This window comes from Pseudopodoces humilis, chromosome 12 (assembly GCF_049639895.1).
Source record: "Pseudopodoces humilis isolate 2021_Gansu_Grassland_sample_001 chromosome 12, ASM4963989v1, whole genome shotgun sequence".
NCBI classification, from domain to species: Eukaryota; Metazoa; Chordata; class Aves; order Passeriformes; family Paridae; genus Pseudopodoces; species Pseudopodoces humilis.
The window spans coordinates 19,636,214-19,663,990 of record NC_142211.1 but is presented as its reverse complement, the minus strand read 5'-3'; the positions used below and the strand labels follow the sequence as shown (position 1 = coordinate 19,663,990).

Here is a 27,777-nt window from a genome sequence, read left to right as displayed (position 1 = left end):
TCAGGGTTCCTTTTTCTTCCCCTTCCCCTCCCCCGAATTCTCTGTCAGTTTAAATATAAAAACCTCGGGACTTACTCCCCAGATCTCTGCATAAGCACTTTCCTCTGAGCTAAAGGGGATTTTTGTGTTTACCCATGAATTTAACCTTTGTTTAACCTAATCTTCGGTTGATCTAAATATAGGCCAAAATACATTCTTTGAAATTTCCTTTCCTCCCCATACTTCTACACAATAGTGAATCATTTTTGCCCTATCTTTATTTTCTGTTCCCGGGAAATGCTTGCAATTATCTAGTATAAAACCCAACAGACTATCTCTAGGTACCGGTGGGAGTTTAATAGATACAGGGGGCTTGCTCTTCCCCTGCCCCATTCTTCCGGAGTGCCTTCCAAGTCACACAGCCTCTTTCACTTCCCCTGGTTCGTGGCCCACGCCCTCATGGGCTAATGGGAGACGCACTATTGAGGGTCCGCACTCGCTTGGGGAATCTGGCTACCAGTCCCCCTCTCACACACACACCGCTTCGCCACACTCTGGGATCCCGACCCGGACCGAACGGTTCCCCGTTATACTCACGAGTCCCGCGTCTTCGTCCGGACTCTGTGCACAGATTTTAAGGGGTCGACCGGTCTCCCTTTTGCTTATTGCCTTAAATTTAGGTTCGTCAGTCGAGAGTTACGGAGAGAGGTACCTCCAGAGGGGCCACCGCGAGTCGTCCGGTGGGGCGCCTCCCCAAAGGAGTACTCTATCCGAGCATCTCGATCCGAGTCACGGCACCAAAATTGTTATGAATGCACTCAAGAGAGTGATATGATTCAATTAAAGAAAATTTTATTAATTATAGCAAGCAAGCAATAAGCAAAAATCAGCGCTGGGCGACAGGGGAGTCTCCGCTCCGCCAACTGCCGCGCTTCCAATTTCCGTGTTCCCTCTTTTAAGTGGTACGGCTTCCGGGTTACGTGTCCTTTCTCGGGTGTCTCTGCACTTGTGTCTCCAGTTGCTAGGGGGTCTTTTTCTGCCTTCTGGTGGTCGCGGGATGAAGATCAAGAGTCTTCCTCAATCCTATCCTTTTGACCTTCCTTCGCTGTTTCCTTTTAAGGCTTATCTTGGTAACTTTCTGGAATTCAAGAAAGCTCGCAAGGCCGTAAATGATTATACAAGCGTCAGCAGCCTTCAACCTCATCCTGATTTCGCAGGGCACAGTTTTGCAAAGCATCGTATCTATATGTTTAGGCGAACGAAAGGTCTCTATTTATCACATTAATTTTCTTCTCCATATATTGTTCTTCATCTAATTTCACTGACTTATATTGATGGTCTGGATTGATTACTTGCCTCTTTCAGGCTTCAGGGACAGTCTTGTTCATCTATATAATAGGAAACATAACTCTGATACTACATGCATACTTCATGATATATCTAAAATGGGTATTTAATGTTTTGTTATGTTGCTGTTGTCTCCTAGTTTTGGCCAGGACAGAGTTAATTTTTTTTCTGCAGTAGCATGGCTGTGGGAGTGTCTAGGAGGTTATTTGATACTACCTTATGTCATTTGCCAGGGGTGGGGGAAAGGGACTTTCTCTCTTGCTTCTGAGAAGAAGGGTGCTTCTTCCAGGGGGAAAAAGCATGGTGGGAAAAATGGTTGGTATTGTTGAAGCCTTTCTGTGTAAATGGTTTCTTTGTCTTATACCTTTTTTTATTACCATTGTTGCTGTTATGGTTCATTTTCTTATCTCATTGCTGTTTCCAGTAAATTGTTCTTATCTCAACCTGTCATCTTTGCCTTTTGTGCTTCTAACTAGAGGGGGAAGGAAAGCAAGTGCTGGCATAGTTGCAGTGGGAGCACTAAATTGGGGAATATAATTTCTAAACCATGACAAGTTGTTCACATCCAAGTGCTTGAAGAGTCCATGAAGAATCTAAAGGAGTCTTTGGGAAGGTTGAATAGAGAAGAGAGAGCTCTTAGAGCTTGAAAGAAAATACTGGGTTTTTGCCAAATGACTGCCTAAAAGGTACTGCACATCAGAAATTGTATGTTATGAATGAGGAGAACCATATTCCTTTCCTTCTGATTTTTTTCTTTGGCACACTCATTCAAACTCCTTTGGAAACATTTTAGAGATACTTTGATTGAAGGACAGTCTTTTGCAATAGTACTCTAGCTATTTGCATTCAAGATGCTGGCTGCACAATTAGGACACTTGTCATATGCAACTGACTAAAATGCAAAGATCTTCAAGCTGGTGGGTTTGCTCAGCAATAGGTCCAGGGAGGTGATTTTTCCCCTCTATTCCGCTCTTGTGAGACCCCACCTGGAGTACTGCATCCAGCCCTGGGGCCCCCAACATAAGAAGAATGGGGACCTGTTAGAGCAACTCCAGAGGAGGCCAAGATGCTCAGAGGGTTGGAGCACCTCTGCTATGGAGACAGGCTGAGAGTTGGGGCTGTTTAGCCTGGAGAAGGGTCCACAGAGACCTTATAGCAGCTTTCCAGTACCTAAAGGGGGCCTACAAGAGCTGGAGAGGGACTTTTCACAAGGGTATGTTGTGACAGGACAAGGGGAAATGGCTTTAAACTGAAGGAGGGTAAGTTTAGATTAGATAGTAGAATGAAATTTTTTACTAAAAGGAGGGTTAGGCACTGGGACAGATTACCCAGGGAAGTTGTAGATGAGTGTAGTGGGTTGACCTTGGCTGGGTGCCAGGTGCCCACTAAACAGCTGTATCACTCCCTTTCCCAGTGGAACAGGGGAGACAATAAGGAGGAGAACAACCAGCGAGTAAGACTGATATGGGGATAGAAAAACTCTATAACATGCAGAGTAGTTATAAGAGTATGTAAGAGACGCTTTTGGGGTGCTGGATGGTCCGAAACACGGCAGAGACCTCTATAGTCGAGTGAGATGTTAGTAGTTTATTTCAGGGCGTGGGAGAGAGAGAGCCTGCTATGAGCCAGCAGATAGAGCTCAAAGCAGGCTTGGAGAGAACAATACAAAAGGGGGTAAAATATGAATACATGAGTTCAAGACTTAAGATTGCTAAGAGAGTAACAGAACAGAAGTGAGAGAGCCGGGAAAAAGAGGATGAAAGAGAGAAGCAAGAGTAAGCAAGAGTAACAAGACAAACAAGAGCGTAGAAAGAGTGAGGCAAGAGCAAGCAAGAGAGCGTAGCAAGAGGGAGAGCTCTCTTTTACAATTACTTATATAATCTATACATTTGAATATTCTATTCCTTTACTAACCAATCTTCCTAAGCATACTAATACAGTAACATTTGTGTGCGACCTATAGAAATCGTTGCTTTTGCATATTTTTAGTTATCTCAGGGTCCTTCAGACCTTTCCTTATAAGGCTGGGAAGAGGGGTCTCAGCTAAGTTTTATTGGGGGAAAGAATGTGTTCTGGCATACCAGCCCGGTTTCTTTGAATTATTCAAACCGTGCTTTCATTTGTATTTCTTCCTTAGCCTTTCTGGCTAAAGAGTCATATTTATAATTTCTTTCTAATTCTACCTTCCCAACAAGAGTAGGTATGAATTTATTCAGCGCTGAGGTGCATGGGGGATATCTCCTCTGAAAAGCATGCACACTTTTGAGATTTGGCTTTCTCTTTTTAGCCTTTACAAACTAGGGTTGCACAATACGCCTAATTCATATTCATTTCCTAACCCCGCCTGTCCTCGCTTCATATTAAAATTAGCTCTATGCCCCTTTGCGGCTGCGTACTGCTTGTTTTTGGTCAGTTTGGTGGTCATCTGGGGGTCTTTGCGATGAGGTCACCAATTTTCTCCTTAGCTGAACTTTTCACCTTGTCTTCTCGTGCATGCTCCTTTTAGTCTTTTGACCACCTTTTGGACTTTGAAACCGTTCCTTCCGGCTTAGGGGTCTAAAGAATCCCCTTATCCTGTGGTGCCTTTGTCTTTGCATCCTGTTTGTGTATTCTAGCTCTTTATCTTATCTTGCAGTCTAGCTCTTTCCCTGCTCTTGTGGAGCAGGGTATGGTTTTTTTTCAAAACCCCCCAACCCCCCCCCCCCTCCTTTCTGGTCAAGTATTTCTTTATGCTTAATTCCTAATTCTTAATTTCTCTGTTTCAAGATAGGGGAGTTTTATTACAGCAAAAGACAGAAATGAGTCTGTGTGCGCATAAGTAAAGGGAAAAGTCCATCTCTACTTTCCATCAGCAGCGATGTTCGGACACTTCCTGGGAAGCAGGGCTTCAGCACATGTAATGTTTCCTCTGGGAGACAAACTGAAAACTCATGAATGCCCCCCCTTCCTCCTCCCTCACTTAGCTTTTATGTCTGAGCTGATGTCATATGGTATGGAATGTCTCTTTGGTTAATTTGGGTCAGCTTGCCTGATTGTGTCCCTTCCCAGGATCTTGCCCATTCACATCCCTTTGATGGGGGAAGGAATGTGAGAGGGACAGTGCTGCTCAGCAGTAGCCAAAACACTGGTCTGTTATCAAGACCCTTTGAGCTACTAATGCAAAGCACAGCACTGTGAGACCCAGTACAATGCCCCATCCCTGAAGACATTCAAGGCCAGGTTGGAAGGGGCTTTGAGCAACCTGGTCTAGTGGAAGGCATCCCTGCTAATGGCAGGGGGTTGAAACTAAACGATCTTTAAGGTCTCTTCCAACCCAAACTATTCTATGTCTTCAGTTTCCTCTTTTCAGTTTCTACACAGTATTGCACCTGAGCTTATATGAGGACCTGATAATAAGAAAAATGCCTCAAAAATTGCTTCATCATTGTGTCTGCTTACAGTAATCTCTTTGAACACCTGAAAACTATGTGCAGGATGGATTGTAAGCAGCTGCCTTGAGGTCCAGAAAAAGGAGGGCAAAAGCTGTGCTAAATCAGGAGGAAGGAAAGAGAGGGACAAAAACTCTGCACTTTGCGTCCTCTCCCTGCTGCCTGCTAAGGCCTTTTTACAGCTGTGAAAACCACCTGAGGCCTCCCGGAGCTGAGACACTGCCATCTTGGAGAAACTCTCCCCCCCAACTGATCCTGCATCCTTGGAGTGAGCAGCACAAGTGGACCAGAGCTACACTTCAGCTGTAGGGACCATGCATTGCGTCTACATTCCAGAATGGATTCCAACTAAGCTATCAACCCCAAGGCTGGAAAACGCAGATAAACTACTTCAAGCAATAGGGGAAAAAAAGGCAAAAACTGCTTTGGCCCCTGCCCCCTCCCCTCCCTGCTGCCCACCTCAGCAGAAAAGTAGCAATGTGGTGGTAAACTATCCTATGCTTTTAAAATAATCTTAGCTTTTTCAAACTTTTCTCTGCTTTTCACTTTCTTTCTCTTTGCTTCTTTTACAGCTAATAAAGTGAAAATATCAGTTTTTTGGTATTATTATTTAACTTTGTTTGAGTTTTAATCTCATTTTGGGGAATATTCAGACCTGAAGTTCTTTCTACAATTCACAGAGACCTCTCTCTGCTCCTCTGCGATTAAGCAGATTCTAACATCTTAATAATGTGTGCTGCTTCCTATTTCAGCTAGTTCATTTTGGCATGCCTGAAAATCCCTTCCTGGGCTTGCATGAAGCTAGTTTGTGGGTAAGAGCATTCATAGTGTAGACATGGCATTAAAGTGTAACTTTTCTCTAAAAAATCCTTTTTCTCTTTCTCTGTTTCTGCTGTACTTCTATATTTTTCTTTCTCTTCCTGGCTTTCTCAGTCTCCTTTGGACTGAATTCTTTTGGGATCCTCCCTCACGGGGAGTCCCACTTATCTCAGTTCTAAAGGTTTGAAAAAAAACTCCAGGGCTCATTAGATTCTGGTTTCTCGTGTTTATTAGAAGGTTATTACAAAACTTGGCAGGTCTCTCCAGACTGGCTGCACAAGCTCAATTCACCACAACCTGGCTCATTTTGCTCTGATGGTACAAAATGGCCCCGAACCATGTGGCCTCTTCACTGTTATATCTATTTTTACCCTATTAACTACAGACACGTGTATTGTTATTATATTTTAACAAATAAGTTTTCTATATCTACTTACATAATTAAAACTGTGACTAACTAAACCAATCATTCTTTGAGCTCCCAAAAACTGCATAATCATGGAGAAGAAGGAAGAAGAAGAACTAAAAACTACACCTTTATTCCTCCATCTTTACTCCATGTATGAAACCCCTCTAAAATCTATATTTTTCACCTCAGTGATATATTAAACATTTTACTGCTTTCTACTTAATCTCTTATAAACCTTGGTTTCCCCAGGGATATTTGGAAGCCCTTCTGTCAAGAGCAAATAGGATTGATGCTTTTTTAGAGAATAGAATAAACAGAGAAATGTCTCTACATTTCTGGACTCCCACATTAAAGTTATGTTAATAGGCCTTGAGATGGTAACTTGTGTGGAATGAAATAACTCAGCTAGGTTTTTGATTACCAAAATACAATCTTGGAATATGAGTATTCAAAGTGTATTTAGAAAAAGGACACTTGATTTTTGATCTCAAACCAACTCATCAAGCTTTCAGTCTTAGTTGAAAATTTTGAAACTTGTTGTACAGGGGTGGGAAAATGCATCAGATAACATTTTTCATTAAGAATTTGGACCATTATAAGATGTCTGATTTTTATATGACTGTCTTGAAACTATCTGTCTTGAAAGAAGTAATCATATACTGCAGAATGGAGATCTGAATTATTATCAGATATGCTTCATATAAGAAATCCCAAAGAAGATTTTAATATGGATGGGAATATTGCTTGGTTACGTTTTGTATGCTCCCTCTGTAAATTCCCTGGTCTAAAAGGCTTGATAAAAATGATGTTGGGGGTTGATGCTGGCCAAATGCCAGTGCACACTTGAAAAATCACTCATTCTCCTTTGCTATAGTTGAGCAGAGGAGGGGGAAAGAACAATTAAAAAAAAGCTAATGGGGTGAGATAAGGATTAGGAGGAAACACTTTAAGGGTAAAATAGGCTCAAAACTTAAAAAGGTATAAAGAAAAATTTATTAACAGAATTAAAAGAGGCTAATGAGAACTAAAATAAACCTTTAGAACACCTCCCCCCGCCCCCAGTCCTTCCTTTCCCACCGACAGTGTAGGGAGATAAAAACATGGGGGTTTTAGTTTGTCACTTCTAAAAATCTTTCTTCAATTCACTTAAGGAGAGGAGTCTCTTCTGCTATGCCATGGGGTCCTTCTCATGGGAGACAGTTCTCTGTGAACATTTCTAATGTGGTCCTAATTTTCACAAGTAGCAGTCCTGCCCAAATCTGCTGCAATGTGAAGTCCCTCCCACGGGCAAGGCAGTCTTTCCACAACTGCTTTTTTTTGTGGGCCATTTAGTTCATGGGGCTTTGTTTCTAAGGATGAGCTATTCTAGTATAAAAGCAAGGGTCTTCTTATATCTCTGGAAGCAAGGGTTCTCTCTGTTCATGCTTCTCACCAGATCACAGCTTTTCAGCATACACACGCTCCAGCACAAAGTACCTTTTTCTCATGGGCTGCAGGTGAATTCTGCATCCCCCCATGCCCTTCATGAATTACAGGGAAACAGTTTGTTGTAGTATTGTCCTCACTATGGCTTGCAGAAGAATCTCAGCAACGACGCTCGGAGCACCTCTTTCTCCCTCTCCCTCTTTTGCACCGACCTTAGTGTCGCCATGTTGTTCTCTTCATGTGTTTTCACTTTTTTTCTTTTCTCTGATTCGAGAGAGAATTGGTCTTTGTAGGTTCATCTGTTCTCAAGTTCTATCAATTGAAAAGTTTTTATAGAGTTCTGCAGTGCTGAAAAGGTGATCCCGTCTGGGCTCTGCATTGAGGAATTGCTCATCATGTCTCTCACTCCTGATCACGTGGTCCTCATCAGCATCGTGATAGCCGTGCCAGCTGCTGGCTCCACTCCACGCTTTTCCTCATGCAGGGTGCTGAAAAAAGAAAAGCTGCTGCTACCCTTGCCCTTCTGTTTGCAGCATGGCTGGCTAAAAGTCACAAAGCAAACAAAGTTCATTGTGAGCCATGCCAAGATAGCTGTGGCCTCGTGGCACTGCCCCGGCCACCCCAATCTCAGCTGCGTGGTCCTGGCCACATGGCTGCTCCCAGCGCAGGCTGCAGGGCCGCTCTCAGAGCTGGTCCTGGTCGCATGGTTGCTCACAGCACCAGGATGGCCCCTGGCAGCATGGCCTGGTCGTGCCACTGGGAAAGGGACTGGCAGGCTCCACCAGGAAGGGCCCCGGCTGGCCCCCTCACCGCTCCTCGGAGGTGAGTGAGACAAAGAGTTTCCCACAGTTTTTTTCTTTCTTAAATATGTTATCATAGAGGTGTTACCAGCTTCTCTAATTGGCTTAGCAGCATGCATATTCTCAGAGCCAGCCAGCGATTGGTTCTGCCAGGCATGAATCCCCCAGCAGCTCCTCACAGAAAATCACTTCCGTAGTTGTCTTCCTCTCTCCTCACCAAAAATCAAGCCATATAAAACCACCACAAATGGTCAGTGGAAGAGGCAGAAAATTTAACAGATTATTAGTGCCTTGGACCTGTTCAGACAGAACAGCCAGCTTCATCTTGTCTGAATGGCAAAAGAAACAATGCAAGTGTGTAATTTTTACAAGTTTTCTGTTCTTATGTGGTGGGTTGACCTTTGCTGGCTGCCAGGTGCCCACCAAGCTGCTCTACCACTTCCCTTCCCAGCTGGACAGGGGAGAGAAAATAACACAGAAAACAACTTGTAGGCTGAGATAAGTAATTTTACTAAAGCAAAATTAAAAGTTTGCATGTGCACAAGCAATGTGAAAAAAAGAGGTTCATTCTCTACTTCCCATCAGTGGACAATGTTCAGCCACTTCTCAGGAAGCCAGACTTCAGCATGCATAGCAGTTGCTCCAGAAGGCAAACACTGTAAGCAATGAGTGCCCCACCTTCCTCCTTCTTTCCTTAGCTTTTATATCTGAGATGATGTCATATGGTATGGAATGGCCCATTGGTTAATTTGGAGTAGATGGCCTGGTTGTGTCCCCACCCAGGATCTTGCCCACCCCCCAGCCTACTGACTGGGAGGCAGAATGTTGGAGAGACAGCACTGATGTTGTACCAGTAGTAGCCAAAGCACAGGTGTGTTCTCAACACATTTCCAGTTCCCAATGTAAAGCACAGCATTGGGAGGGCTTCTATGGAAAAATTAACTCCAGCTCAGCCCCACCCAATATAGCTGAACTGCTAGTAAAGACATGGTTGAAGATAGCAATTGCAAGCAAAACCTTGTCAGAATTTCAAATAAAGTTTCCTTTAGGTTAGTCTCTAATTCAGCTCCACTTTTTTAATATGGTAATGAATGTATCTCTTGCATCCAGAATTTGAAATGCTATGGTAAAGGTTTTTTGTAGTTATCTAAGTTGAATCTGAGTCTATGCTTGTATTGATTTGTGTTCTGCAGAATGTATACTCTAATCTGTGAGCAGATTAGCATACAGAAAATACAAGTGTCTGATACTGTGTTGACCTTTGTGGTATCCTCACTCTGTCACACAACTATATCAAAATATATTGATGCTATAGGGCATCTTTTTGTAACAACAACAACAACAACAAAAAGTAGTTTACACCATTTAAATAGCTGCTTTTCTTCAGGCTTAAGGGTTTTTAAGTAAAGCTTTGAGTGTAAAGTGTATTAGGAACTGGTTCAAAGTGTTAGAGATATCTATGTATTACAAACATCAGGAGTCTGAGAATGAAGAATGTTTTTCAGTCCCCAGTCTTTGTGTTCCACAAAGTATGAGAGTATGGTGGGACTCAGAGAAAAGTGCATTTAAAAGTCAAGGAACTCTGAGAAATTGTTTTGTGAAGATTTTTCTCATTACTTTATAGAAACTGTCAGATGCCTGATTAATCTTTTACATAAATAAAATATTGTATTTTCCTTGATCTGTCTTGTACTTCATTATATTTTATTTCTGAAGTTTATTTTTGGTGTTGTGTGAGAATTGCTAATAAAACTTTGGGGGTTTGGTAGCCCAAGTTATCTATACAACATGTGAAATTTATGTATAAAAAAATTTGAAGAACCCCAAATGCATCTCTTTCTGGTATACAGAGATTAAAACTGTATTATAAAGCACCTTTATTTTTATTTTTTTCTTTCTGATTTGCAGGTAGAAAAAATAACTGGCCACCTCTTCCTGAGAATTTTCCAGTACGTCCATGTTTCTACCAGGACTTTTCTGTAGACATTCCTGTAGAATTCCAGAAGACAGTAAAGATTATGTACTATTTTTGGATGCGTGTCGCTCTGAAAACTCAGCTTTGGAGCTTGTTGACATAGTTTCTAAAGAACTTTCCCAGAACAGTAACTATAAACATAGATATGTATGCATTCCTTCTGTTACACGTCTCTTGATGGATATCTCTCATGGCCAGTGTGGTTGGAAAAGTGTTATCCTGACTACCCAATCCCTGGCCATGGTCAGAAACCTATAAATTGTGAGAGAAGAAATAAAGTTCGCTTCTTCTTCACCATATCTTGAGCTGTGTCTGTGTGAGTTATTTCGTGTCCAACAGCGACAGTATAAGTATTTTATTTTAAAGAAAAAGCAAAGTGCATATTTGAACTTGATGAAACATACCTGCTACTTTGGCTTTTGCAATATCTGTAATGAGAATTTTTCTAAAATTCAGAAGTCAAATGCTGAAATGAAATATTATTGTTAGCTTCAATTTTAAACATATTGGATTATTTCATAGAAATTTCCATAGGAAAAAAAAAGGAGGATTACCCAAAGGCAGATTGGTTATAATATAGTTCAGTTTTCTGTTGTAAATATCCCTGTTGTTGTAAAATGAGCTTTAACCATTTAGTAATCTAGAAATAATTTTAGAGTTTTTAAAATCAGCTTATGTTAAGTGTAGTCATAGGTTGGAGACAGAAATCATGACTTGAGTCCTCTTGATCATCAGACAAACAGCAGCAAGTTGAATATGGTTACCCTTTTTTATAGGGGGTTTGAATCTCCCGGGCTCAGATAGCTGATTGGTTGGGATCTCTCTGGCCAGTGGTGAGCTTGCATCTAAGCTCGAACAGGTTTAGCTGAGTGTCCCCTGTAACTTATCCAGGGACTTGTTCTGGAACAAACTAGGCTAACCAAATTGGGTTTGTGTTATGGCCAGATTTACCTTGTCCAGTTCAGACCAGCTGTACTGTGACAATACTGTGACAATTCCTCCTTTCCTTTTTATTAAAAAATGCAGTGTTCTCTGTTATCCTGTCTCACTATATTAGGAATGGTGAAGCAGTACGACATGACTGTCTTAGCTGCATTGTCCAAGAGAGCAAAGTTTATTATTCTTAATCTTCTTTTATACACATGTTCGAGAAGGTCCGAGAGATAAAACTCTCATTGGTTATTAAAGCAACACATCCACCATCATTGTTTAAGTGGAACACCATCCCTTGACTAAACAACACGTGCAGATTGTTGTCCTTTACCAAGGACTGTTTGGATTCTTTCTCATGCTTTCTCAGGCCAGAGTGAGAAGCCTGTGTGACTTAGTTTCACACAGGCTCTGTTCCCTGCTTGCTTTTTGCATTTAGTATCCACATTATCCTACCTGCAAGGGCCCTTTGCAGACAGGGTGACAGGAGACAGCATGGGTCTAATTTGAATGAGGTTTTCCACTCAGTTTGACAAACCTAACTCACCTCGGCCAGCAATGTTTCTCATGTACCACTGGAGTTTGTAGCACTTACTTCCAGGAGCTGTTAGATAAGATCACAATCTTTCAGGCTAACATACCACAAGTTAACTACTTATAGTTACAAGTTCCAACTTAACACTATGTCATGGGTTTAAAGCATTAACTAAAAAATTACTAGAAAACTTACTAATTTCTTGCTGTGAGATATGGATTAGAACAAGAGCAAAACAGGCTTAAAACTTAAAAGGAATAAAGAAAGTTTATTAGCAAAACTACAAGAATAAGAAACCAGAATAAAACCTCCAGAAACCCTTTTTCCCCACCACCCAACCATTCCCTTGTTTAATTGACAACATAGAGACAAAACCTGGTGGTTAAAGCAGTCCCAACTTTGCTACAGTCTTTTCATCAGTCTTTGTAGAGAAAAAGAAGCTCTCTTATGTCATTTTATGGAGAGTTTTTCACAAGAAAACCATTTTCTCATGGCTATTTTTCTGAGGCCAGCTGCCCAGAAAACTCTGCCATCAGTCCTTTCCTCCCATTTCACACCACTCTGAGGTGTGTATTTGGGCCATGATTCAAGGGGTGTCATTTTAAGGATGAGTTATTCATTTCTGGAAACAGAAGTTTTCTCCTTGTCTCTTAAGGGCCACAAGTCTTCAGCAACTCTCACTTCTCCTTTTCTGTTCCAGCATCTCAGGATCAGAACTACCTCACCATTTGCTCAGCTCTATCAATGAATTACCTTTGCTTAGATCCACATTTTGAAATACTTCATCCCCCCAAAATACTCTCATGAATTAAAGGACTCTTTTCAGAATACTCTTGTCCATCTCCATAGTTTTAACAAAAGAATATTTCAGCTTATTAAGGCACCTCATTATTCTCTTTCCATCTGAGGCTTAATTCCTTTCCTCACTGGCTTCGATAGTTTATGTTGTCTCTTTACATGTTGATCACTCTCTCTTCCCCTCTCTCTGGAAAAAGGATTAATCTGCAAGTCTCATCTGGGTAGTGAAAGGGTTAAAATCTGGCTGAAGCTGCAGCAGGTATTCATGGTGCCAAATTTCAGTTCAGCAGTGCCTAGAGACAGGGCCCCCCTGGGAAAAGATTCAGCCACCCCGGAGGCTTCCCAGGAGGCTGCAGCAGAGCCTGGCCCCGGCCTGGGGCTGGGGGAAGTTACGCAGGCTCCATCCCCCGCCCAGGAACCTTGGTAGGCTGTGCTAGATTGGTATTTAAGAAAACAAAGAGAAACACCTAAAGAAGTTAAAACTGCTAGAGGCTGGTGAGAGTTTTCTCCCAGCCAACAAGTGGCCATTTCTAAGAATTGACAGCAGTTTTGACCATTGAAAAGTGAGATCAACCTGTGAACACCACCTTAAAACCTAAGCCTGGGAATTTCTTTGTCTCTTTGTTTCCTGGCTGTGAAAGGTAACAGAGCTCCAGCTGGCCTCCTGTTCCCCTGCCCGGGCCATGCGGCCCAGGCAGGGGCTGGGCTGGGCCTGCCACAGCTCCCAGCCAGGAGATGGAGCCTGCGGGGCTTCCCCCCACCCGGGGTCTGGCCGGGCCAGGCCGGTCCCTGACTTGGCTGCAGTGTTTTTGCCATGACTGAATTTGCCAGAGACTGTCGAGTAAAGAAAGAAAAAAAGCTCTTGACCTGCGGTGGGCTGAGACAGTGACCACACTCTCCAGAGCAGCCATGAAGAATCTTCCATCGCAGACAACTCCAGCTGCTGCTCCCGCAGAGATCACAGAACCATCTACAAAGCCTGGGCAAGATTTTAACCCTTTCATTACCCAGATGAGACTTGCAGATTAATCTTTTTTTCCAGAGAGAGAAAGAGAGAGTAATCAACATGTAAAGAGACTTTATAAACTATCAGAGACAGTAAAGAAAAGAATTAAGCTTCAGAAAAGGTAGAGAATAAGGAGACGCTTTATAAACTGAAATATTTTTCTGTTAAAGCTATGAAGATGGACAATAGTGTTCTGAAAAAATCTCCTTTAATTCATGACAGAGTATATTGGGAGGAATAGAGTGTTCAAAGTGTGGATTTTGAGCAAAAAGTAAAGTAGTTGTGATACAGTGAAGTGCTGGAACAGAGGGGGGAGAGGTAATAGTTGAAGATTTGTAGCTTTGTAGAGACAAAGAGAAAACTTCTGTTTCCAGAGAGGCTCACAGAGACAGATGAAGAGAACTTTTGCCTTTGAATAACTCATCCTTAAAAATGACATCCCTAGACTCATTTGACCCATAACACACCTCAGAGTAATGTGAAATGGGAGGAGACAACTGATGACAGATTTTCAGGCAGCTGGCATCAGAGAAATAGAAAGCTATGAAGAAAATTAGTTTTCTTGTGAGAAACTCCATAGATTTTCAGAAAAGACTTCTGTTTCTCTACAAAGACTGATGAGAAGACTCTAGCAAGAATTGGGACTGCTTTAAATACCAAAGTTTTTTGTCTCTATGTTGCCATGTGAACAAGAGAATGGTTGAGTAGTGAGAGAGAAAAGGGTTTTCTGAAAGTTTTATTCTGGTTTTCTTATTCTTATAGTTTTTGTTAATAAACTTTCTTTATTACTTTTAAGTTTTAAGCCTGTTTTGCTCTTGTTCTAATCCATATCTCACAGCAAGAAATAAGTAAGTTTTCTAGTAATTTTTTAGCTACTGCTTTAAAACCACAACATTTATTTGGTGTGTTAACCGAGAAACAAAATTAGCAAATCTAAACCACTACATAGGCCCAGCCCAGCCCCTGCCTGGGCAGCATGGCCTGGGGAGGGGACGGGAGCCAGCCAGAGTTCTGTTACCTTTCAAAGCCAGAAACCAAAGAGAGCGAGAAATTCCCAGGCTTAGGTTTTAAAGGGTGGTGTTCACAGCTTAATCTCACTTTTCAATGGTCAAAACTACTGTCAATTCTCAGAAATGGCCAGTTATTGGCCAGGAGAAAAAACTCCCATCAGCCTCCAGCAGCCTTAACTTCCTTAGATGTTTCCTACTTTTTTCTTAAATGCCAAGCTATCACACACTAAAAAGCAAGAAACTATTTAACTCTTAGAACCATTAGAAAAAAAACTTAGCTACTAGAAAAACAATTTGCAAACAAAATCTTTAAATGGACTGTCACTTCAATAGTCCCAGATTTCCATGAGGTAGGTGAACAAGTTGTTTCTATCACTGTTCCACACACAGCTCCACTATGTGTGTTGAGGAGCTATCAGGGGGATGCTGCTTGTGGTCTTGATTCCTTCACCTGTGCCAGTATTAAAAGATGCAGCCTGGCCTGGAGTCGTGGATCCCCCACTGGTGGTAGTCCTAAGAGCTGAGGGACCCCTGCCTCATAACGTGGGTCCTCTTGTGAAACTTTTTAGATTTTTTAACTCCTGTTTTTCAGCGCTGCTTTTCCACGCTGATTCAAAAACCATATATTGGACAGTTGTAAACACTAATTTTGCCAGTTGCTTTATATCAAAGGGAGTTACCTCCTCGGTGGTTAGGAATCATAGCATATTAGCAATGGCAGTAGAACCCAAACCGTGCTTGGCTGCAAGCTGACAGTTCAGAGAGAACTGGCCACTGGAAAGGGGTGTATTTTTCAGGGGTAGTCCTGTTGCCTCTTATCACTGGCTAGACCCCCACTGTCCCTTTTACAGGCTCTCAGCTCTCTGACATGGGTACATCAATTAATTCTGTCCCCTTGTAGTCCCCACTCACGATAGCTGCTAGCTTTACCTTTTGCCAGATGTTCACAGGATCAGGCAGGGCTGTCGGCAATGAAGCAATGGCAATGATATTGCGTTGTTCCTCAGGGGGACACTGGCTCTGTCTTTCTCTGCTGGTATCCCTTGCGTTCTTTGTCATTATATAATCCAATGAAAATTCTAACTCCAGCAGGGGAGGTGCGCTCGGGACAGCAGCACTGCTTCCAGGTATTACATCTGCAAGAACTCCTGGTGATGCTTTTCCCAGACCCGCTCACGAAGGCTGGGTTGGGGGCACAGCCCCACCCCATGGAGGCTGGGTCAGAGAGGCAGCCATGCCCCCAGAAGGTGGGGTTGGATGTACAGCCACACCCTCAGAGGTTTGGTCAGAGGTGTGGTCATGGGATGTTCTCTCAGCATGGCAGCGCAGGGTGGCATTGTCCAGCATCTCTGAGTGGTCACCGCATGGTCTGGCCATGTGGAGCGGGGCGGTGTGGGGTGCCTGTCTGAAGTGGCGGCACAATTCGGCCTGGCACAGTAGCCTGGTGCAGGCGGTGGAGGGGTGGCCCCAGGGACCACATGACACTGTGGGATGGTCCTGGGGTGCTTGGCCATTTATGGTGGTGTGGCTCAACCCGAGATGATAGCCTAGGGAAGCCAGAGGGCAACTCAGCCCTGCACAGCAGCTTGGAGTGGGCGCTGGGGCTGTGTTTGCCTCCACTCTGCTGTGCTTTGGGTTGCTTTCCCTGGCCCTGCCGCCCTTTAACCAGGCTGCAACACATGGTGGAGTTGCGTAATCTAGCATGCCACCTGCCTGGGCACTGGCAGATACCACAGCGCGGGCAGCGCGTGGGCTCCCTCTGTTTGACTGGATTTTGCCACTTTCTGGGGCTGTGCCTCCTGCCGGGATGCTGTCTGTGCGTGCCGAGGTACTGACACCACACAAGCTCTTGCTGCCCCCTGGGATTCAGCTGTCCTTCCCAGCTCCGCCGCTTGCCTGGGCTATTGTGCAATCTTGCACGTGGCACCCATTCAGCACTGTGCAGCATGGCACGGCCACTTCTCCTGGCACCCAACCCTTGCTATGCATCTTGGTTTTTATCTGTATTATCAAGTTCAATATAAGCTTCCAGGGTCTTAGGATTTTAACTGCACTTTTGTCACCTTTGTAAGCTGCATCCATTATATATTTACTAGTTCGTGTCCAAGTATGCATATCTAATGCAGTCTCTTTGGTAGGTTCTAATCCACAATTTTTAGTCCATACTATCAAATCTAATAAAGTCTCTTCTTCATAATCTATATCTCATTCCTTTAGAAAATTAGTCCATACCTTCATCACTGAATGTTCCTCCGTGGAGATGGATCCTCCCATGTCTTCAGTGGAGTTTTTCTTCTATTTAAAGGGGGTATATACAAAGGAGAATCTGGTATTTTGCAGCTTCCACCGCAAAACAGCTCTGCACGCTGTATATTTTGGATGGGTCTTCACGCATGCCTCTTAATTATTTCTAGCTTTTTGCTGGTTGCAGCTCTCCACGCACGCTTTTGCATTATTTCCAGCTTTTCTCACAGATTTTTCCAAAGGCTCTCCCAGCACGCCAGCCTGTGTCTCCCCGTTCTGCTCATGGGAAAATGGGGAGTCGGATCATGTCGGGGTCACCACGTGTTACCTGAGGTCATAGGTTGGAAACAGAAATCACAACCCGAGTCCTCTTGATCATCAGACAAACAGAAGCAAGTTTAATATGGTTGACCTTTATTATAGGGGGTTTGAATCTCCCAGTCTCAGATAGCTGATTGGTTGGGATCTCTCTCTGCCCAGATCTCTGGCCAGTGGTGTGCTTGCATCTAAGCTCAAACAGGGTTGGCTGAGTATCCCCTATAACTTATCCTGGGACTTTTTCTGGAATAAATTAGGCTAGCCAAACTGAATTTGAGTTATGGCCAGATTTATCTTGTCCAGTTCAGACCAGCTGTACTATGACAATACTGTGACAAGCTTATATACTGAGAAGTATAATTCTCAATCAATGTTAATAGACTGAGTTTAAGATATATAATATTCATTTGCTTTATAATAACAGTTTTATATGGTTTAACATAGTTTTAGTGTATAGTGGAGACAATATCATTTTAGTCTGTTTTAAAACATAGTGTAAATTAAGTCAGCTGAAGAATCAGTCCATTTTACAACTGTCCTTTGTACACCAAAAATGCTCTACAGTCATGTATGGCTCATTTTGCTCTCATTCAGGTGCTATGCTTTGACTGGAGAAATTCTGAATAAACCAAATGTACAAATGCCGTGACATTTCTTCTGCCTTGTCCGGTGTGATGAGCACCTTATAAATACTATGAGACTGATGAAATTTCAAAGATTCAGGTGCTTTGATGCCATTAACATATTTTTATAATAATTAAGGGGATGCAAATTTCAGAACTCTTCTCTATTTTTTTTCAAATCTACATAATTTTGCCTGTTAATCTGGTAATTATTGAGAAACCGCCGGACTATTCACCGAGTCTTCACAGAAGTATGGTGAACTTTGTTTATTTCTATCTTTAGCACACTTTTGTAGGGTCCAACAGGGTCTGCAGGCTTAGCAAGCTACTATTGGTTAATACATATTGTTTACATTCTTTTCCCCAGAACACAAGGCTATTGTTTTTCTTTCATTCTCGCTGCTCCATGAGAGTTTCAAGGACACTACCTTTAATATTGTCGCTTATACCAAAGGCTGGCTTGTGCAGACAGGTTTTTACTAAAATATCATGCCTTTACTCTGTTAAAATGTTTTACTACAGGTAATCGTATTACCATGATTGAACCATGTAATTGAAAAACATAAAACGAGCAGTCAGCATTGAAACAAGTGAATTCCACTTCAGAGTAATCCACAGCTTTTTATGTTTATTGTTGGATTATAAATCTTTAAGCAACTGGATTCACTGTAGAAGGTAGGACTAACCACTCATAAATATGACAGATATTTAAGTTTTATATGAAATATAAGATCAAGTACTCCAAAATTCTAGGATAGTTACTAATTCTGGTCATTTGGTGGACTGAATTCTAAAAAGTGCTGTATGTGTCCTGGGGTGATATTATGATGTTTGTATCCCAAATCATCTGTCTGTTTATGCTGGATATTAAGTTCTGCACCTTTAAGACAGGTTCTGAGAGCAAAGGGGGGGAAACAAAAAGCATGCAGGTTTTTTTCAGAAACTTTACTCACTCCCCCACATGCTTCCTCAGACTGTGTTGTTTGCAGCATGGACAGACAGTGGGACAGAGCTCTCCTTTGCTTTTAGTGAGTTTTTAGCTAGCTGGGGCAGAGAAGTTCCCTGGACTGCTTTTTTCCTTTTTTTCGTGGATCTGTTTAAACCTGCTCTGGACTGAAAACTCAGACAAACACCGTGAGCTCACACCTGTGGCCGGCCAGGGCCTCGGCAATTTCCAGCACCAGAGGAACTGATAAGAAACTGAGCCAAACTACACCCCACAGCAAGGAATTTTCTGGATTTGCCATCTCTTTGAACAGCAGGAGGTCTTATTGTTTAATATTATTCATTTTTTATGCTTGTAGATACTTTGATTGTTAAATAGACAGATTTTTTCCACTTTTATCCAAGGAAATATTTTCCCAAACTAGTTGGGGGAAGGGCCGCTTGAATTTGCTTTCTGGAAGGACCACATTTATGGATGGTAATTATGAAGCAGGCAGCACAGTGCCTGTGGAATAGCAGGCCGCATAACTTTCTCAGTCTCACCTGAGAAAGTGGCCTGGGAAATCATAAGGAGGAATTAAAACAATTCTCAGAGATAGAAAACAGCCTTGCAGGTGCTGTTTGTCTGTTCCTTGTTTTCTTGCAAGAGAAGGTTGAGGGGTGGTGTACCCCACTGACCAGTGATGGTGATGTGTTAGTTTACTAACCAATAAGAGTTTTTCTTTTCTGTACTTTCACATATCAGTCTATAAAAAAGATCTGAGGCAATAAACTGGGAGAAATTCTCCTGTCAACTCCACGAGAGAGTCTGTGTCGTTCTTCTCACCGTTCCAAATAGAGCGACACCCATTCAGAGGTTTTCTCCCACATTTGCCCTAAACCAGGACATTTGCAAACATGAGGTGAAGTTGGGCAGTGAGAATTGGAATATTAATACTGGTTTTCTTTTTCCTTCTTATGGCAATAAATAAAGGAAGCAGTGATAATATAGTATTTCAAAATGTATACGAGGTGTGCTCTTATACTAACGTGACAGATTTTCTTCCAGGTAGACTGAGATTTTTAACTGAGTCCTCTTGTTCTTTTCCTGCTTTAGCTTTTGTGCTCTCTGATTTAGGGATTACTCAGGAAGGAAAGACAGAAAGAGCATAATAAAGGAAAAGAAAGACAAAATCTATTTCAGGCTATAAATATAAAAAGACTGAGTATAGAACTTTGTGCCTTAGGGCTGGCTGTTGTATCAATCCTTGTGATTTTTCTTTCTATGGGATTTGGATCATATATCATTAGAGTGGCTTTGCTGCCTCAGTGGAGGCACTCATTACCATAGCAAACCGACCTGCTTCTCCTTGTTGCTCTACCCTACATTTTATTTCCTCTTCCAGAACTTCCTGGATTTGTAAGGTCTAGGGGTCTGTGAACATAATCAAGTTTGGATAAATCTGCCTGCTCAATGCTTTGTAAAGTAGGTTAGTTTTTATCTTCCTTTTTTAGCAGCGCTAAGAACACACCTTTTTATTGAATTTTCAGTTTTTGGGTGTTGCTTTGGTTGGTAGTAATTTTTATATCTTTAGTCTTGGTCTGTATGTATCTGAGGAAACTTGCCTGCTTTAGATTTAAATGCTCTTTATCTCTGCTTGTATCCCTATTCTGTGAATTCATCCATCTTTTCTCTATTTGTATCTCAAATGAGTTTTCAGATTCCTTGATGTGGTTTTCTCTTTGCACAATTTTTGCTTTCCCCCTGGGGAGAGCTGAGCTTTTTTTAACTGACTGACTGCTCCCATGTTTTTGTGAACTATAGCAATCAATTAACAATGGCTTTTGTCAGCTGCTAGTGGAGCTTTTCTATACTATTTTGTTTTTGCAACTATTGCTGTTCTAGTTGCTTGCAGATAGAACAGCAGTTTTCCTGGCTCTTTACATCAGGCATTACCTTTTAGGTCTTTGTATGCTGTTACTAAGGAAGTGTCTCTTGACTGTTATCTGACACCAGTATTTTTTGGCTGAAAAGCCTGTTTTCTAGCTATTTTCTGTCTAAGGATACAATCAATAGTACATATAACAGTCTGATGATGTTTGTTTTGCCTGTTCCTGAGAACCTCCAAAAGGATGGGTACTTCATAAACTTCCCCCAAGCCTGTTTTAGTGTGTTGTCATCTTTATCCTTAGAAAGTGTTTCCATTATATAATTTAATTTTTCCCTTCCTGTAATTTATATTCCCTGTTCTGTCCACTGTTGTTATGGAGATACATTTATGCCCATTTGCCATCATCTTTTGTCTAAATTAGCATAGTTCCTTCAGCCTTTCTCTGTACAGCATGTTTTCTAGAGATCTGGTTTTTTTGTTGCTCTCTTACAGATCTGACACTTGGTCTACTCCATAGTATTATGGAATTTTTAATGTGTAGCATCAAGAATTGGAGAATGTGGACTGTGTCAAATATTTTAGCTGAAGTCCTAATGTACTGTATAGAGCTAAAAAAAATACTTTCACATTTTTAGTAGTATGTCCTTGTGTTCTGTGCTGATCTAAGCTTCTTTCTGAATATATTTTTTCGATGAAAAATACTTGTGTAACTTGTAAGGTGTGTTTGCAAATGTCTTGCCCTCTCCACAAAGAGCGGAACAGACAAGGAATAAAAGGCTAAACTACATTTGAAACCACTCTGATGTGCTTCAAGGTTGTGTGCAATCAAATTTTGCTAGCTTTGTCCTCACTTGCCAGTTTCCATGTGTCTTTAAAGCCCTCCATTTTGCAGGTATTCCATTCCCCTTGAGGCACTCCATTACAGGGTGACAGTCCAGATGGTTCCTGGAAAGAAGCACATTCTTTTGTTGTGTACCCAGTGAGGACTTTTGTTTCCCAAGAATACCATCAATAAAATATTACTGAAATGAAACATATTACAAAAATCTATTTTCATACAGTCCCAAATGAGACTACAAAATAATCATCTTGATAATGTAGATGCCTAATAGCATCAGTGCAACTTGTGATCTTTAGTTACAACTAACTTTCAAATGTTAATGGATGATAAAGTGTAATTAATTAAGACAGGGAATGTATATGTAAGTAGGGTTCTTCTATACAAGGAAGCTTACACTAAGAAAAATGAAGTTCATAGAATCATGAAATCTTAGAATGGTTTGAGTTGAAAAGGACCTTGTTGGAGTCTGAGACATAGAGTGTGTGCCTTTGTTTCTGATACTTAGTTCTAAGATACAGAAAAACACTGAATTTCATATAACATGAAATTCATGAGCATGTTTTCATGGTGATACATGAAAACAACTGTTAGATAGAAAAGCTAAAAGTGTGAGTGTGTAGATTAGAGAGTTTTCTTAAGTCACTGGGTGAAAAAGTTAGTTTAGAGTTTAAAACAGTTTGGAAAGCAGAAGACAAGATGGAGGATTTAGAATGTTGTTTCTTTTCCCTCTTTCTTCATGTTCTTCTTCTAGAGGTTTTTGGGTAACAGTAGGTGATTGGATAGAAGATGCTGCAGTGCAGCACACAGGTGATGGGTCATTGAGTCATTAAGAAAAATAATACATGTGTCTATTGTTAATTGGATAAGAATAAGTATAAAGATAAAAGAACTGCGTCGTTTGGGGCTATTTTGTGTTTTCAAACACAAAGTGAGCCACAAGGCCTTGTTGTACCATCAGAAAATAAGCCAGATTGCAGTGAATTAACCTTGTGCAGCTAGTCTGGAAAGACCTGCCAAGTTTTGTAATGACCTTCCAATAAACACGAGAAACAAGATTCTAACAAGCTCGGAAGTTTTCTTCAAACCTAGAGAACTGAGATAAGTGGGACTCCCCACGAGGGAGGATCCCAAAGGAGCTCAGCTCAGAGGAGACTGAGAAATCCAGGAGGAAAGAAAAGTACAGAAGTGCAGCAGAATCAAGAAAGAGAAAAAAGAAACAAAAAAGAATTTCTTAGAAAAAGTTACAGACCTTAAAGATAATCTAGTTCTAATTCCCCTGCCATGGGCAAGGACACCTTCTACTAGACCGGGTTTTCCAGAGCCCCATCCAGCCTGACCTTGAACACTTCTAGGGATGGGACAGTCTTCAACCTTTCTGGGAAAACTGTTACAGTGTCTCACCACCCTTACAGCAAAGAACTTCTTTCTAATATATAGTTTAAACCTATCCTCCTTCAGTTTAAAGCCATTCCTCCTTGTCTTGTCATTACATGCCTTTGTGAAAAGTCTTCTCTCCAGCCTTCTTGTAAGTCCCCTGTAGGTACTGGAAGGCTGTTCTAAGGTCTCCTTGAAGCATTCTCTTTTCCAGGCTGAACAATCCCAATTCTCTCAGCCTTTCCTCATAGGAGAGGTACTCCATCCCTCTCATTATCTTGGTGGCCCTCCTCTGGACTTGCTCCACCAGGTCAGTGTCCTTCCTGTTTTGGGGTCCCCAGAGCTGGACACAGTACTCCAGGTGGGGCCTCATGGGAGTGGAGTAGACAGGCAGAATCACCTCTCTGGCCCCACTGCTCTGGATGCAGCCCAGGATATGATTTGCTTTCTGAGTTGCAAATGCACATTGCCAGCTCATGTCCAGCCTCTCATCCACCAGCACTCACCTCCAAGTCCTTCTCAGAGCTGCTGTCAACCTGTTAATTCCTCAGCCTGTATTGATACTGGGTGTTGCTCTGACCAGGGTGCAGCACTTCTCACTTGGTCTTGTTGAACCTCATGAGATCCCCATGGGCCACTTATTGAGCTTGTTCAGGTCCCTCTAGAGCAACTCATGAGTGACTTTTTTTTTTACCTCACCTGCTTCCACAGCTGAACTAGGATCAGGCTGTCTTAGATCACACTGAGTGATGTATTGGTATAGCTGTGAAATTATTGTCATATAGACATTGCATGATGCAGACTTCTGCTAAAGCCTTAGGTAATTTCAGCTCTCAGGTAATTTCAGCTCTCAGGTGGTCATTATTTCTAATAACTTGTGTCACTGTTAAATTTGAAGAGACAAGTATGTGGAAGGTGCTTAAACCATTACCCTGAACACGAAAACACCTGTGTATTCATACAACCACAAAACTTATCTAGGTCAGTTAGTGAAGGCATTGGCTTGCAGCAGGTACAGAGAAGGGTGAATAGAGTGAAGGGAGAATTGTCAGTGAATTCTTGTCTTCATCTGTAGCTTGCTAATACTCAGCTTTTATGATTGAGATTCTCTGTGACAGTAGTGAAGTAGACCCCTATGTTGCCAGGGTTATTGTGTTAATATCAGTAGTGGGTGAGACGTTTATTCAACTCTCTTCTGCTGTGATGGTATTCTTTTAAAATTTGTCCTGTTTTTGTAACTGCAATTACAAAAAAAAAAAAAAAAAAAAGTAATAATTTTGGAAAGGTCAAACTCCTTCAGAATGGGGACTTCTCTGTTAATCTAGGGCATCTCCCTATTTTCCAGTATTGACTAGAAAAGGTGACAATACCCCTTAGTAAGCTTTTTCATATTCATCAAATAAGGTAAGAATTTGGATTTATATTCTTTATAGGGGTTTATGGAGCAGGCCCATACAAATTCTGAAATTAGTTTCTTTGCTAACCTCTTGGAGCAGTGCTAAGTTGTAGATACATAAATGTTCTTTGTTTAGAAATATGACTCTTGAAGGAAAATATTATTGTTTGAGGGAATTGTGTTTTGAGTTCTTTTAGCCCTTTATATATTGCTGTGGGCATTTTGCTTTAAGATTTTTTTTCCACTAAGTTGATTTGGGGCTTATTTAAGAACTAGATAAAGGGGAAGCAAAGATCTTTGAAGAACATTTTTCAGAATATTTATTATCTTGCCAGTTCTTTACAGTCAAAGCCAAGGGGAGCTGCTCAGGAGCCAAGGTAGATCTTGGTGTACAGAGGGGTTTCTTAAGGCAGGGAAGTACCAGGGCAGCAGAGACAGCCACACAGAGCCTGCAGCTCTTGTGAGGCATGGGCGTAAGACCCCAAACAACTCGCTTGACAAGACTTTTAAAAGGGCTTACAATTGTTCATATACTCTGGGTTAGATGCACAGGAGGAATACTGAGAAGATATTTTCAAAAGGTCAAAACAACACAAAAGACTTTACTGGTGTCAGGAAAATTAATCCACAAACACCAGAGGTTTATGTCCAAAAAGGAGACAGAGGAGTCCTTTTAATTTATTCAAATAAAGGGAGAGGCCATGGGGCATTCCCCTGGGGTCTCTCAAATTCTTGGAGGATGCAACCTCCTTTTTATCCTAATTTCCCAGCTGCATGTCCCTCTCTCTTTTCCCATTGGCTGAGGTACTTGAGAGGTACAGACCTCCTAGAATGCCTGATACCTAAGATTCCCCTCTAATGTATAACCCTCCCTCTTAATTTTTAATTCTTATGGAATTTATGGTGTTTCCCCATTGTCTCTTTCATCTTTCAATATCTAATTTCATTTATCAGCAAACTTAGGGTAAAGGCAAATATATTTTTTTTTCATTCATCAATCAGTGGAATCCTTCCCATTGTTTCTTTTATCTCTCAGTGCTAGTTTTATCTACCAGCAGACCCACAGCTTGTTTGTAAAGACAAATCTGTCATTCCTCTCACTGGCAACTTTAGAAAAATCAAAGAAACTGGCAAAAGATTTAATGCAACATTCAATCAATATAAAATGTTTCTCAAAGCATTAACTTGGCTGATTCAACTTAGCAAACTTTAGGCCCATTCAATTTCAAGTTACTCAAGAATGCCAAGAAGAGGGAATTAGAAGAAGAAAAAAGAGAAAGACAGAAAAGATACAGAAAGACACACAAATAGTGACCACCTCCTGGATTCAAATGATGATAGAAACTCCAAGAAGAGGTAGGGTCCAGACATATGCTTTGCCTCGTGTTCAACCTTAAATACCCCTTGGCCTTCCTGGGCCCTTCCCCCTAGTGGGTCTTCTGGTCATTTGGCCACTTAGAAGCTGGGTTAGAGGCTCCAGGGGCAGATATGGAGCACTGCCTCCAGTGTGCCATGATTGGCAGCCACTGTGGTGCTGGGATACAGGCTCTAGGGGTGGGGGGTGCAGGGCAGTTGTCTTGGGGTGATTGTATGATACTGCACTGCTTCAGCAGCACGAGGCCTGACCTGCCCCTTCCCCCACACACATGCATCCCAAAATGTCTTGAGACATCAGTCTTTCTGTGTTGGGGAGGCTGAAACAGGGAAACCTTATAAATATGATTGTTTAGCAAAAGATTCTGAAAATATGAAGCCTAGAATCGAAGTAGAAATGAGAGCTAGCTTTGAGTCATGGTACTGAGTGCTAGTTAATAAATATCCAAAGAACAATAGCCTAGCCAGCTAAAGGAGAATCCCTGTTGATGAAACAATGTCCTTCTGTTGATAGAGAATCCAAAGGTCAAGCAGAAAGAGAAGAATTTGTAAAGCTTTTAGAGTTTGAAATGTAACACTGTATGGTAATGTAGTAGTTCTTATAGGATATATGTAAATTCTTTAGTGGGTGTGTCTCGTAGTGACTGGTTACTGGGAATTAGAATATTCACTCTAGAAAAAGATATATTGGATTGTAACAGGAACTTCGCTCTCTTACTCTTCCCACTCTCTTAACCCTCTTGATTCCTCCCAACCTCTCTTGTTTTCTCCCTTCTCTCTCCCCCCTCTCTCTCTCCCCACTCTCTTGTTCCCCCCTCTCTCCTAAGCCTTCCTTGCTCTCCCCGCTCTCCCTGTCTTGCTCTTGTTTTCTTCACTCTCTCTCTTTAACTTCTCTTCTCCTGCTCTCCCCTCTCCTCTCTCGCTCCCTCCCTGACCACGTGGACGCTGAGGCTGGTGGCAGACACGGGTCTCTCCCTCTCTTTACCCTTATAATGAATTGCATATACCTGAACAGCTTGACCCTGAAGAAGTCTCTCACCACGAGCGAGTGTTTTGTACTGCAATATTTCTGGTCTCTCACATACCCCCACACTTATAAAAAACAACCTAAGGCGTGCTAGCGAACAGGGTGTAGTGTGGTACATTGTGTGACAGTTTACATGGAAGGGTGCATAGAAAGGACGTTGTCACCCTACCAGCTCAAAAAGTCCATTCAATTGGTGGTCATCACCCCCCCAGAAGGAGCTCATCTGTGGTATCCACATAGCAGAAAGCTATGTCCTCTGCACTCACCAGAACTGATGTAGCAGTCCAGACAGTGCTCTCACAAAAACATGTAGCTGTTAGCGTTCAGGAACACATAATCACGGAATGAGTATATGAAGGTGCTTTATTAAGAGCTCTGGGTGTCAGGGGTACATATACCCAAATCTGACCCAATTTGGTTTTCAGTTGAACATGTTTTTATACCCTATCGTTATATAACTTGCATATTAATTATTAAACTTACATTGTTCTATTGTATGCATTGATTTTACCCAAGCATGGATTTCTCGTGATCCCCCCCAAACCCCTAACATAGTTTCTCATGATTCTTTAAACAATAATTATATCTAATCACATCTAACAATTGTATCATTTATCATATATACTGACTACACAGGTGCAGTTTCACATGATATTAGCAAGCACAAGGCCTAACATTTCCCAGGGCCTACTTTTAACACTTTTCCCAGGGCTTGCCAAGCCTAACTTTCTTTCTAATTCCCCAAATTTTCTATGATTTTAAAATCTTTTGCTATCATAGCCACCCAGGTCTCAGGCTGTAGGACATGCCATAGGCTTTCACTAATACCTACTGGCAGTAGTGAGAACAGCAGAGTGAGCTGTAACCAAATAGATGATCTGCTCGACCTGGTGGCAGAGCTGAGACAAAATAGAAAGGTTAAGGAGGATCAGGGAGTCTTATACAGACTGGTAGAACCATGCTCTGCCCTCCCTGAGAATGAAACAGGAACATCCACCAGAAAACCTCACAACATGAAGGGGATCTTGTATCTTCCCCTCACCAGGCAGAAGGCAATAACTTAAAGGAAAGGAGTGAATGGAGGCAAGTCTACGCCCAGGATGGCAGGCAAACTGCCTACCTTGCCTTCCGAAGTGCCTTTATACAACAGATATGATGAGGCTCTGGATCTGTGGAAGGTCAGTCAATTGATGATATGGATGATGGTCCATCTACACCAGGGTCAGAAATGCCTACCCCCTATATCACAACCACCTCTGCAAGGAAGAAAAGATGGGTTATAGTTGTAGGTGACTCCCTTCTG

At 41.9% G+C, this 27,777-nt stretch overlaps 1 pseudogene; it reads left to right on the top strand.

The window, feature by feature from the left end:
• The window catches only part of LOC148183473 (secretory carrier-associated membrane protein 1-like), a 58,959-nt pseudogene that overhangs the window by 6,402 nt on the left and 24,780 nt on the right, over positions 1 to 27,777 (top strand).